Source organism: Salmo salar, chromosome ssa11, assembly GCF_905237065.1.
Source record: "Salmo salar chromosome ssa11, Ssal_v3.1, whole genome shotgun sequence".
NCBI classification, from domain to species: domain Eukaryota; kingdom Metazoa; phylum Chordata; class Actinopteri; order Salmoniformes; family Salmonidae; genus Salmo; species Salmo salar.
The window spans coordinates 70721298-70735931 of NC_059452.1; the positions used below are offsets into that span (position 1 = coordinate 70721298).

The 14634-nt window shown below is 43.0% G+C and overlaps 1 protein-coding gene across 2 annotated transcripts in view; it reads left to right on the plus strand.

The window, feature by feature from the left end:
- The first annotated feature begins 3382 nt into the window (after positions 1-3382).
- hapln1b (hyaluronan and proteoglycan link protein 1b) overlaps positions 3383-14634 on the plus strand; it is a 35470-nt gene continuing 24218 nt past the window's right edge. The window contains exon 1 of one of the 2 annotated variants that reach the window (XM_014128298.2): positions 3383-3900. The gene's annotated coding sequence lies outside the window, so the exon portion shown is untranslated. Of the gene's footprint in view, positions 3901-4507; positions 4528-14634 lie in introns of those variants that run through there. The other variant, XM_045689900.1, reaches the window with a different exon arrangement.

Sequence of the window (14634 nt, forward strand, 5' to 3'; positions counted from 1 at the left end):
GTTGCCTGTAATCCATAGCTTCTGGTTGGGGTATGTACGTACGGTTACTGTGGGGACGACGTCATCAATGCACTTATTGATGAAGCCAGTGACTGATGTGGTGTACTCCACAATGCCATCGGAAGAATCCCGGAACATATTCCAGTCTGTGCTAGCAAAACAGTCCTGTAGCTTAGCATCTGCGTCATTATTGAGCGAGTCACTGGTACTTCCTGCTTTAGTTTTTGCTTGTAAGCAGGAATCGGGAGGATGGAGTTATGGTCAGATTTTCCAAATGGAGGGCGAAGGAGACATTTGTACGTGTCTCTGAGTGTGGAGTAAAGGTGGTCTTGTCTTTTCTTTCCTCTGGCTGCACATTTAACATGCTGTTAGAAATGAGGTAAAACGGATTTAAGTTTCCTTGCATTAAAGTCACCGGCCACTAGGAGCGCCAGCTCTGGACTGCAGTCACAGTTACAGATATTGGCTAGCTAGCTAGCTAGCTAGCAAATATTTGCCATATTAGCATAGACGTGACATCAGTCAAACACCTCAAAACAAGACATGGTATCAAGAACAACATCAAACTAGCCACTTACGATTCAACACATTACAGTTTCTTGTCATTGTTGCTAACTGTCCAACCATCCAGAACCATTGGAAGCACATGCATCATTTTTGTGACGTTGTCAGCTAAACCATCTACAGTGCATTCGGAAAGTATTCAGACCCCTTCACATTATCCCACAGCAATCTACACACAATACCCCATAATGACAAAACAAAAACAGGTTTTTAGAAATGTTGGCAAATATATTAAAAAAGAACGGAAATATCACATTTACATAAGTTTTCAGACCCTTTACTCAGTACTTTGTTGAGGCACCTTTGGCAACGATTACAGCCTTGAGTCTTCTTGGGTATGACGCTACAAGCTTGGCACCCCTGTATTTGGGGAGTTTCTCCCATTCTTCTCTGCAGATCCTCTTAAGCTCTGTCAGGTTGGATGGGGAGCTTTGCTGCACAGCTATTTTCAGGTCTCTCCAGAGATGTTCGATCGGGTTCAAGTCCGGGCTCTGGCTGGGCCACTCAAGGACATTCAGACACCTGTCCCGAAGCCACTCCTGCGTTGTCTTGCCTGTGTGCTTAGGGTCGTTGTCCTGTTGGAAGGTGAACCTTTGCCCCAATCTGAGGTCATGAGCAATCTGTAGCCGGTTTTCATCAAGGATCTCGCTGTACTTCATCTTTCCCTCGATCCTGACTAGTCTCCCAGTCCCTGCCACTGAAAAACATCGCCACAGCCTGATGCTGCCACCACCATGCTTTACCATAGGGATGGTATTGGCCACCTGAAACCAAAAAGGGTTCTCCTATAGGGACAGCCGAAGAAACATTTTGGAAACCTTTTTTTCTAAGAGTGTAGAACTATGAGTGGCACTCCCACAACATATAATACCAAGCCTTTCACGACACAAGCACACAGTAGCATAACCAAGTCACAGGTAAGCAATCTGTAATGATAAAGCAGGGTTCACAATCCCCAGTCACCATAAACGATCGCATACAGCAAGTTTGACCATCCTAAGGTGCCTCTGGTTTGCCATAAATGTCATATGTCCTCATAGGGATGTTACTGCAGTTTCACAGACCAATGCATGAGTCACTCCTGCATTAGAGTTAATTCTTCACATGACCGTCCAGTTCAGGTGTCACATGGGCTCGCCAGTCATGGTCGGTAGCAAAATAGGTACCTATGAGGACAATGCACGCCAGCAATTACCAGACAGCATTTTGGCTGTTAAATGGCCTCCTGACCTATGGCAGTCCTGTTCCATGGTGACTCTGTCTCTAGTAACTGCCTGGGGGAGGACTGGTGCCTACCAAGCACAGTTCTGGGAGATTCAGGATGCATTGACATTGGAGAGGTGCAATTCCTATGACATGTGAAGGCCCAATAAATTGATGGAATTTCTTGTCAATGAGTGTCAGGTTGTGTTGGTTCATTAGAGTGAACACCTGCCTTGTGAGCTTGCGATATGTGGTTTCATCTTCCCCATACACCGTAACTGTCACCAAGTCAACATATAAGGTAACTCCAGGGCAGACAGCCAGGACGGTGGACATGGTTGTCTTGAAGAAGCAATGTGCCAGCTCAACCCAAACAGGATAAGAATGCACTGGAACATTCCCATGTGCATCGCAAAGTCAGTGAGCCAGCAGAAGTTCATGTTGGATTCAGGTAGACATATTGAACTAGCAATGAATCAAAGCTCACTTCTAAATGACAAGGAGGTGACTTAAGAGCCCAATCCTGGAGGGAAAAGTTATACCACAGTGGGGGCAAGTTGTAAGGCTAGGGAGAGGGTGTCAAAGTCCAGGGTTGGATTCTCGTTCCTTTTGTTGGAGCCTCCCAGTTGCCTCATTGATCCTCAAAGAGGCGTGTGACTTGGAAAAGTTAGTGTTGCCATGCCAAGCAGTCTGCTGCCTTTAAATATATCCGCACAAAGGTGTTTGAGTTTACATGGTCAGCATATTGGATTCCTAACATAGTCGAAGTACACAAAAAAAGAGTATTGAGTACAGGTCATAAGTATTGTACACAAATCTGAAAAATGTCTCATTTAAAATGTGTACATATACAGTACAGGTGATTAAACCACCATTTAATTGTAATATGGCAGCTATATTGGATTTTGGACGCCATGTTGGATTTGGAGTCAAATTTAAGTAACTACAAGAGTATGGGCTAAACATATAAAGAGGTTCGAGTTAGAGGAACCATTGACAGGAAAAAAGTTTTCGGTGTCTGAATCCACATGCCTTAGAGTAAATCACAATAGCCACAACATCAAAAAATGTGCTACTGTACAAAATTTCTTTTTCAGGCAGGACCATACAACACTGAATGAGAGCAAATTAGACTTGTAAAGTTGTCTATTGAAAAGCTACCAAAAAGTTAAGAATAGTTTGTATTTCCACCTATTGTATCGATGTATTTACAGGTCTATATTTCCAAAGGGCTTTAAGATATCCTAATGCTGTTAGGTTGTGTATGTAGGGCAGGCAGTTGACTACTTGTATTCCAAATATGAGAAATATCAGAGCTTGCAATATTGGGTTACATGGGCTTATGTGGCCTGTTTGAGTTCAGGGGGTGTGTCACAATATCTGTCAATTGAAACACTTTTGTAGTAACATATTTCTATACAACCATCCATTTCATATAATGGGAGACCTTATAGAGATGGAAAAACATGGTTGTGCTTTGTTATACCTCGGGTAGGGGTATCTACAAAATTAAAGCGGTTCATTTTTGGCCACGAGCCTAGGGTAGAGGGGGTTGAAGGGACTAGGGAGGAGGGGTAGCGGGGAAGGAGGGGGGACATTCTCAAACCACAAGTCAGCATGTCACCACATATTGTGCAATATGGATTTTTATCTGGAATTCATGCCGCTGATAAATTCTGATGTGTCAAAAGTTAATCTGATGTGTATATGCAATTTGTAGGCTATATTCCAAAGATTGATTTCCCATTTTATATAGAGCACATTTTTAGTTTATTCCATCACACTTTTAGAAAACATCACCTGCGCTGTGGGACTGGGACATTCGCCCCTGCAGCTCGGAGTGGTCCAGAAACGGGACTTGGAAGGAAGTCTACTGAGCGGTTATATAGGTAGAGCCAAGGAAGAACGCTACACAGCCACACCTGAAATAGCCCGCTGCTCTCACAAGAGACGCTTGTTTGACTAGCAGCAATAAGAAGAAGCAACTTCGAGATTTTTTTTTCTTCTTCTTCATGTGTTCATTTCTTGTTGCTTAGCTAGTTGCGTGGTTCCTCCCAGGTCGCGCCGAGCTGCGAGGTGCAATCATTCGCAACTGGAAAAATCACCTCGTCGCACAGCTGGAAAAGTTATACGGTAACAGCTATGTCTTATTAGACTTATTTTTCTCTACTGTTTCGAAGTGTAACATTTAGTGTAATAACATAGGCTATTATTATGGAATATTTGGCTAGCATTTTAGTGCTGGTAGCGTGTACAGATTTCTTATAAGTCAGAAGAACAACTGTAACAAACTGCACTTTTTGAATAGGTGTTTTTTTTTTTATACCATAAAGACTGAGAAAGGGAAAATAGTTACTTCCACTTTGATTAGAAAATACCTAGGCTCACTTTCTAACATTGATTTATTGAGGTTGATTGAAATTACGTAGAAATAAAGTTATTTCTAGTTATTGTTATTCCATTGATATTAGAGTGACAGTACATGTACTGTTAGTTCACATATGCGTGGTGTACAGTGTTGACGTACGTCTCTGAGTGCCGTTCTCTCCCCATCTCTCTCTCTAAGGCTGGGAGGAATGGAAGTTGGCGGTGGGAAGGATGGTTGTTGACCAATTAAATGCGTGGATAGAATAGTTAAGGGATTGTTATTAGGATTAAAGAAATATAGCTTTCCTGCATTTTGGCAACAATCCCCATGATGCATGTTAGTGAGATGGAATGAGACAGGACTATCAAAACAACAACCAGCGTCTCACGCAAGTATGAGTGGATATCTATGAGTGGATATCTGATTGTTTTGTGGTTTTTAAACGAAAGTTTTGTGACTGAATACATGTTTCTGTTTTCCATATGAAGTTGCTCAATCGCTGGCTGTCTGTGGGGCTGGTTGATCCTACTTCAACAGCTTATTTGTGGTCAACCAGCAGAGTGGCTGGGGAGTTCAGTGAAATAGGGGAGCGAGAGTCAGGGCAATTTGTGTGTGTGTGTGTGTGTCCGGAGCCTGCTTCCCCAAAAAGAACATTCTGTCACTACAGAGAGTCGACAGGCATCCTTTTCAGCAGGGGACAGTGGGGGCCACAGACCTGTGTGTGTGTGTGTGTGTGTGTGTGTGTGTGTGTGTGTGTGTGTGTGTGTGTGTGTGTGTGTGTGTGTGTGTGTGTGTGTGTGTGTGTGTGTGTCAGATGGGGGGCTACAGAGACCCTGGGCAGAGTGGAGCCACTCAGTCTCACATCAGAGAAACGCACACAGAGAGAGAGACTGTTGGTCTAACAGCCACACACACACACACACACACACACACACACACACACACACACACACACACACACACACACACACACACACACACACACACACACACACACACACACACACACAAACAAACATTGCCCTGACGCTCACTCCCCTAATTCACTGGACTCCCCAGCCACTCTGCTGGTTGACCACACACACACACACACACACACACACACACACACACACACACACACACACACACACACACACACACACACACACACACACACACAGGGCCCACTTTAACGACATGGAGGAAACAGCTGGTTAGACGAACATTAGAGCAGAGTGTGTGTGTGTGTGCGCGTGTGTGTAATGGTATCAATTAATAATGCGTCTCTCTATTTACCTTGTGAATAGAGGATTCTCTTGTACCGAAGGAGGGAGGGAATTTACAATCTACCGTACTGATGCAGGGTGTGTGTGTGTGTGTGTGTGTGTGTGTGTGTGTGTGTGTGTGTGTGTGTGTGTGTGTGTGTGTGTGTGTGTGTGTGTGTGTGTGTGTGTGTGTGTGTGTGTGTGTGTGCGTGCGTGCGCATGCATTCGTGCGTGCGAGTGTGTGTGTTCCCCAGGATTTATTTTAGCAACAGCTGGTGGAAGGACACAACTTTTCCAACATTTCCTTGGTGGACAATTAAAAACAGTAATCAAAGACCTTTTGAGGGAAAGCTTCAACATGTGTTTCTCAGCAGTGCTATAAAAGTAGACAATTGTCCCACTGATCCACTTCAAAACATGCATTATTTAGTAGTCACTTTATATAATGACTTCATCTGAACCCCCAGGGGGATAACATTAAATACATCCAGTCATTAAAAGTAAGAGAAGTCCAACGTTAACTTTTTGTATCAATAATCAGGCATCTCTGGCATCCCATAACAACTTCAGTTCAACTTCAGTCAATCTTTTGATTGACAGTGTGATTCCAGTCTATGAATCTGTTATAGATATTTTATTTTATCAACGCCCTCTGGTGGAATAAAGCGATTCAAACCAGATGGTAATCTCTGTTAGAGTTTAATGATGGTGGACAGTGGGACACACACTAACACTCCATTAGTGAGTAGTCAGAATGTGTCTTAAAGAATTAAGCCCTATCCTGTTCCCATTCTGTAGTGAGCCACGTTGAACCTTGAACTCTCCCCTCTGACCCTCTTCCTGGCAGTGTCCCCATGGGGGTAGACTAGGGGGGGAGGTATGCAGACTGACCCCCCGTCCCCCTACTTCAGAAGTGCCTTGCAGGGGAGGCCAAACTACATTAACTTCTTGGATGGGGTTCCCTTAAGTGTGGTGGTGGGAGTGAAATATATTAACGTGTCTGTTTGAGGTTATGATAGATGGGTCTGTGTAGGTACGGTGAGGAGGATAGGGGTGAGGGTTAAGGATGGGGTGAGTGTTGGAATGATGGCTGTAGGTAGGGGTAAGGGGTAAGGTGAGGAGGACAGGGGTGAGGGTTAAGGATGGGGTGAGTGTTGGAATGATGGGTATAGGTAGGGGTAAGGGGTAAGGTGAGGAGGACAGGGGTGAGGGTTAAGGATGGGGTGAGTGTTGGAATGATGGGTGTCGGCAGGGGTAAGGTGAGGAGGATAGGGGTGAGGAGGATACGAGTGAGGTTTTAAGGAAGGGGTGAGTATATTACTGGAAGGAAGAGGGTAGAGGTCAGGGTTGGGGTCAGGACTGGTGAGAGTAAATGTGACACAGAGAGAGATGGAGAGGAGTGGTTGATGGCCTCTGCTCCCCCGAGGAGCAATGTGCCTAAGTAAGGAAGTAAAATGGTGAGTGAATTGGAGCTTTTCGAAGCTCTCAAATGTCCATGGTCCAGTGTCTCTGGTGTCCACAGCTGCCCTTAGAGATGACTGTTGCATCAGAGGTGAAAGTGTTCGTCTTTATTGGTCTCTACTGGTGCCAGCATCGACGATACCCAGTCAAGTCATCACAGACCCAGTATATTCTATACTGAAGGCTCTTTGTAGGATCCACGGGGATGTGAGAGTGGCGTCAAAACCTGCAGAGGCACTAATTAGTGTGTATGTGTGTGTGTGTGGACCTGTTTGAACCCACCACTCTCACCGTGGGGGAAAATATATTCATTATGCAACAAGCTTCTGACTGCTCTGCTTGTGATGCTGCATATTTAAAGGCTCAGTGTACTCAAAAATGTGATTTCCCTGTGTTTTATATTTCCACACTATAAGGTTGGAATAATACTGTGGAATTGTGAAAATGATGATAATGCCCTTATGGTGTAAGAGCTGTTTGAAAAGACCACCTGAGATTTCAGCCTGTTGTGGTGGGACGGAGTTTTGGCCTGCCTAGTGACGTTCGTAAATAGACCAATAACAAAGAGATTTCCAAACCTCGCTGCCAATAACAGCTAGTTTTCCATGTTCCCCTCCCCACTCAGACCACTCCCAGACAGTCCTAGCAAAATTATTTATTGAGAAATAGTTTTTTCCTAAAAGCTATTTTTCTTTGACAATTTTAATGGAAATCTATTATAGTAAGGTTCTGTTACCCAGAAAGGATTTGATATTGATATAAAAATAGCTGCAATGGGCATTTAAGTAACCAGCCCTGCATTCAAACAAATACCCCACCCAGGACTAAATACATAAATACCCGACCCAGGACTAAATACATAAATACCCCACCCAGGACTAAATACATAAATACCCCACCCAGGACTAAATACATAAATACCCCACCCAAGACTAAATAAGCCACCCAGCCCTAACCCACCAGTAACAGAGTCTGTGTTCCGTTTGAGCCTCGTACTGTACATTTTTCCAGCATTTTCATTGTTAATCTATTAGTCACAGAAGGTTTCTCATCAGCTCTCCAGGACTGGTGAAACATCTACAGGCTGTTACATCATAACGTTCGTAACGAGTCCTGACATACATGAACCTGAAAATACAGTATGTTCATTTTCCTACACACATGAGCCTTACATACATGAACTTAACCTTGTCCCCAGGCTAATTGCAAGCATATATAAGGCTGACAGAGAGAGAACCCGCTGGTGGAAGAGACTATGTTCATTATCTTACATACAACTTAACCTCAAACTTAACCTCGTCCCCGGGCTAAATCATTCTCTATCACACACAATCCTGACTATGTTTACTCTCTAACATAATCCTGATAATGTTTACTCTCTAACATAAACCTGACAATGTTCACTCTCTAACATAAACCTGACAATGTTTACTCTAACATAAACCTGACAATGTTTACTCTCTAACATAATCCTGACAATGTTTACTCTCTAACATAAACCTGACAATGTTCACTCTCTAACATAATCCTGACAATGTTCATCTCTAACATAAACCTGACAATGTTTACTCTAACATAAACCTGACAATGTTTACTCTAACATAATCCTGACAATGTTTACTCTCTAACATAAACCTGACAATGTTCACTCAAACATAAACCTGACTATGTTCACTCTCTAACATAAACCTGACTATGTTCACTCTCTAACATAAACCTGACTATGTTCACTCTCTAACATAAACCTGACTATGTTCACTCTAACATAAACCTGACTATGTGTTCACTCTCTAACATAAACCTGACTATGTTCACTCTCTAACATAAACCTGACTATGTTCACTCTAACATAAACCTGACTATGTTCACTCTCTAACATAAACCTGACTATGTTCACTCTCTAACATAAACCTGACTATGTTCACTCTCTAACATAAACCTGACTATGTTCACTCAAACATAAACCTGACTATGTTCACTCTCTAACATAAACCTGAGTTTATTAATTCTCTAACCCAAGAGACGCATACTATGAGAGTCACATAAAGGCTCTTTGAGGTGGGGGGAAATGCCTGGCCACTGGGTGTGTGTGCAGTGTAGTTTAGACTAATGCCCAAGGACTACAAACACAAGGTCTGGTCTTGGGCTACAGAGTGAATAGTAGTCCACTCTTTAGGTCAGATAATGGATGAATGAAGGGAGGGACAGCCTTTCTAGTGTTCCAAGCCGTGCTTATAGGAAATAAAGAGTTACCTTATTAAGTAATGAAGTACACTAACATATCTGGCAATACCGTATCTACGATATCTGCCCATATATAAGTAGTGGGAGTGAGCTGTATTAAAGACTTCAAGATATTTGTAGTATTGCACAGACACACATATCAGTGTCCATAAACAATTGGGTTTCCTGAGGTAGATGTGTCTAGCCCCTCAGAATGCCTACCAAACCACAGGGTTTACTGTATGTAGGCTGCAATCTAATCTGAAGCACATAGATTGGCTTGGTTATTCAGCTGACCTCAGGCGAGACAGTGACACTATCCAGAGTGCAACTCATGTCTCCCTAACCCTCTACCCCCTAAAACCATGTCCTCCTGAACCATGTCCTCACCTCCTACTCTCTCAGATGGCCTGCAGAGTAGTCTCCCTCACCAGCCAAGTGTCTGAAGACAGTCCAGAGCCTAACCCCCTCAACACTTTTTTAACCTTTTGTCCAATACCTTATCCTAAATCAGAAAGACTAGCAGTAAGTGTGTGTATAAACGTGCATAGTCTGACGTATTTGTTGCAGAAGTATAATAAACAAAACATTTTCTCGAGATCAGGGATGGGCAACTGGCCCCACTTCTGATTGCCCGTAGATCAATTTACCAACAACAAAACAACAACAAGCACTATATACAGAGCCTTCAGAAAGTATTTTCACCCCTTGACTTTTCCCACATTTTGTTATTTTATAGCCTGAATTTAAATTTAGATTTTTTTGTCACAGGCCTATACACAATACCCCATAATGTCAAAGTGGAATTACGTTTTTCTAAATTTGCCAAATTAATAAAAATGGAAAGCTGAAAAGTCTTGAGTCAATAAGTATGCAACACCCTTGTTATGGCAAGCCTAAATAACTTAAGGAGTAAAAATATGCTTAATAAGTCGCATAAATCAGTTGAAGTCAGAAGTTCACATACACCTTAGCCAAATACATTTAAACTCAGTTTTTCACAATTCCTGACATTTAATCCTAGTACAAATTCCCTGTCTTAGGTCAGTTAGGATCACCACTTTATTTTAAGAATGTGAAAGATCAGAATAATAGTAAAGAGAATAATTTATTTCAGCTTTTATTTCTTTCATCACATTCCCAGTGGGTCAGAAGTTTGCATACACTCAATTAGTATTTGGTAGCATTGCCTTTAAATTGTTTAACTTGGGTCAAACATTTCGGGTAGCCTTCCACAAGCTTCCCACAATAAGTCCATCTATTTTGTGAAGCGCACCAGTCCCTCCTGCAGCAAAGCACCCCCAACATGATTCTGCCACCCCCGTGCTTCATGGTTGGGATGGTGTTCTTCGGCTTGCAAACCTCCCCCTTTATACTCCAAACATAACGATGGTCATTATGGCCAAACAGTTCTATTTTTGTTTCATCAGACCAGAGGACATTTCTCCAAAAAGTACGATCTTTGTACCCATGTGCAGTTGCAAACCGTAGTCTGGCTTTTTTATGGTGGTTATGGAGCAGTGGCTTCTTCCTTGCTGAGCGGCCTTTCAGGTTATGTCCATATAGGACTCATTTTACTGTGGATATAAATACTTTTGTACCTGTTTCCTCCAGCATCTTCACAAGGTCCTTTGCTGTTGTTCTGGGATTGATTTGCACTTTTCGCACCAAAGTTTGTTCATCTCTAGGAGACAGAATGCGTCTCCTTCCTGAGTGTTTTGACGGCTGCGTGGTCCCATGGTGTTTATACTTGCGTACTATTGTTTGTACAGATGAATGTGGTACTTTCAGGTGTTTCGAAATTGCTCCCAAGGATGAACCAGACTTCTGGAGGCCTACAATTTTTGGTCTTGGCTGATTTTCCCATGATGTAAAGCAAAGAAGCACTGAGTTTGAAGGTAGGTCTTGAAATACATTCACAGGTAAACCTCCAATTGGCACAAATGATGTCAATTAGCCTATCAGAAGCTTCTAAAGCCATGACATAATGTTTAAAGGCACAATCAACTTAGTGTATGTAAACTTCTGACCCACTGGAATTGTGATACAGTGAATTATAAGTGAAATAATCTGTCTGTAAACAATTGTTGGAAAAATTACTTGTGTCATGCACAAAGTAGATGTCCTAACCGACTTGCCAAAAATATAGTTTGTTGACAAGAAATGTGTGGAGTGGTTGAAAAACGAGTTTTAATGACTCCAACCTAAGTGTATGTATACTTCCAACTTCAACTGTAAGTTGCATGGACTGACTCTGTGTGCAATAATAGTGTTTAACATATTTTTTTATGACTACTTCATCTCTGTAGACTACCTCATCTTACATACAATTATCTGTAAGGTCCCTCAGTCGAGCAGTGAATTACAAACACAGATTCAACCACAAAGACCAGGGGGGTTTTCAAATGCCTTGCAAAGAAGGGCACCTATTGGTAGATGGGTTAAAATGTAAAAAGCAGACATTGAATATCCCTTTGAGCATGGTGAAGTTATTAATTACACTTTGGATTGTGTACCAATACACCCTCTAACTACAAAGATACAGGTGTCCTTTCTAATTCATTTGGCAGAGAGGACGGAAACCGCTCAGGGATTTCACCATGAGGCCAGTGGTGACTTTAAAACAGTTACAGAGTTTTATGACTGTGATACAACATTTAGGATGGATCAACAACATTATAGTTACTCCACAATACTAACCTCATTGACAGAGTAAAAAGAAGGAAGCCTGTACAGAATTAAAATATGCATCCTGTTTGCAATAATGCACTAAAGTAAAACTGAAAAAAATGTGGCAAAGAAATGAACTTTATGTCCTGAATACAAAATGTTATGTTTTGGGCAAATCTAACACAACACATCACTGAGTACCACTCTTCATATATTCTAGCGTGGTGGTGGCTGCATTATGTTATGGGTATGCTTGTCATCGGCAATGACCAGGGAGTTTTTTAGTATTAAAATAAATGGAATAGAGCTAAGCACAAAGCAAAAACAGGTTTTTAGAAATGTTTGCTAATTTATTACAAATTCAAAACTGAAATATCACATTTACATAAGTATTCAGACCCTTTACTCAATACTTTGTTGAAGCACCTTTGGCAGCGATTACAGCATTGAGTCTTCTTGGGTATGACGCTACAAGCTTGGCACACCTGTATTTGGGGAGTTTTTCCCAGTCTTCTCTGCAGATCCCTTCAATCTCTGTCAAGTTTTATGGGGAGCGTTGCTGCACAGAAATGTTCAGGTTTCTCCAGAGATGTTCGATCAGGTTCAAGTCTGGGCTTTGGCTGGGCCACTCAAGGACATTCAAAGAATTGTCCCAAAGCCACTCCTGCGTTGTCTTGGCTGTGCGCTTAGGGTTGTTGTCCTGCTGGAAGGTGAACCTTCGCCCAAGTCTGAGGTCCTGAGCGCTCTGGAGCGGTTTTCATCAAGGATCTCTCTGTACTTTGCTCCATTCATCTTTCCCTCAATCCTAACTAGTCTCCCAGTCCTTGTCACTGAAAAAGAATCCCCACAGCATGATGCTGCCACCACCAAGCTTCACCGTAGGGATGGTGCCATGTTTCCTCCAGACATGACCCGTGTGGTCCCGTGTGGCTCAGTTGGTAGAGCATGGTGTTTGCAATGCCAGGGTTGTGGGTTTGAGTCCCACGGGGGACCAGTATGGAGAAAAAATGTATGAAATGTATGCATTCACTACTGTAAGTCACTCTGGATAAGAGTGTCTGCTAAATGAATAAAATGTACATGATGCTAGGCATTCAGGCCAAAGAGTTCAATTTTGATTTCATCAGACCAGAGAATCTTCTTTCTCATGGTCTGAGAGTCTTTAGGTGCCTTTTGGCAATCTCCAAGCGGGCTGTCATGTGCCTTTTACTGAGGAGTGGCTTCCGTCTGGACACTCTACCATAAAGGCCTGATTGGTGGAGTGCTGCAGAGATGGTTGTCCTTGTGGAAGGTTCTCTCATCTCCACAGAGGAACTCTGGAACTCTGTCAGATTTCTTGGTTACTTCCCTGACCAATGCCATTTTCCCTCGATTGCTCAGTTGGGCCCGGTGGCCAGCTCTAGGAAGAGTCTTGGTGGTTCCAAACTTCCATTTAAGAATGATGGAGGCCACTGTATGCTTGGGAACCTTCAATGCTGCAGACATTTTTTGGTACCCTTCCCCGGATCTGTGCCTCGACACAATCCTGTCACGGAGCTCTACAGACAATTCCTTTGACCTCATGGCTTGTTTTTTGCTCTGACATGCACTGTCAACTGTGGGACCTTATATAGACAGGTGTGTGCTTTTCCAAATCCTGTCCAATCAATTGAATTTACCACAGGTGGACTCCAATCAAGTTGTAGAAACATCTCAAGAATGATCAACAGAAACAGGATGCACCTAAGTTCAACTTCGATTCTTATAGCAAGGGTCTGAATACTTATGTAAATAAGGTATATCTGTTTTTTTTTAATACATTTGCCAAAATGTCTAAAAAACAGTTTTTGCTTATATGGGTATTGTGTATAGATTGCTGAATATTTGTTATTTATTTAATACATTTTAGAATACGGCTGTAATGTAACAAAATGTGGAAAAATTCAAGGGGTCTGAATACTGAATACTTTCCGAAGGCACTGTATATATATACACTGCTCAAAAAAATAAAGGGAACACTTAAACAACACAATGTAACTCCAAGTCAATCACACTTCTGTGAAATCAAACTGTCCACTTAGGAAGCAACACTGATTGACAATAAATTTCACATGCTGTTGTGCAAATGGAATAGACAACAGGTGGAAATTATAGGCAATTAGCAAGACACCCCCAATAAAGGAGTGCTTCTGCAGGTGGGGACCACAGACCACTTCTCAGTTCCTATGCTTCCTGGCTGATGTTTTGGTCACTTTTGAATGCTGACGGTGCTTTCACTCTAGTGGTAGCATGAGACGGAGTCTACAACCCACACAAGTGGCTCAGGTAGTGCAGCTCATCCAGGATGACACATCAATGCGAGCTGTGGCAAGAAGGTTTGCTGTGTCTGTCAGCGTAGTGTCCAGAGCATGGAGGCGCTACCAGGAGACAGGCCAGTACATCAGGAGACGTGGAGGAGGCCGTAAGAGGGCAACAACCCAGCAGCAGGACCGCTACCTCTGCCTTGTGTAAGGAGGAGCAGGAGAAGCACTGCCAGAGCCCTGCAAAATGACCTCCAGCAGGCCACAAATATGCATGTGTCTGCTCAAACGGTCAGAAACAGACTCCATGAGGGTGGTATGAGGGCCCGACGTCCACAGGTGGGGGTTGTGCTTACAGCCCAACACCGTGCAGGACGTTTGGCATTTGCCAGAGAACACCAAGATTGGCAAATTCGCCACTGGCGCCCTGTGCTCTTCACAGATGAAAGCAGGTTCACACTGAGCACGTGACAGACGTGACAGAGTCTGGAGACGCCATGGAGAATGTTCTGCTGCCTGCAACATCCTCCAGCATGACCGGTTTGGCGGTGGGTCAGTCATGGTGTGGGTTGGCATTTCTTTGGGGGGCCGCACAGCCCTCCATGTGCTCGCCAGAGGT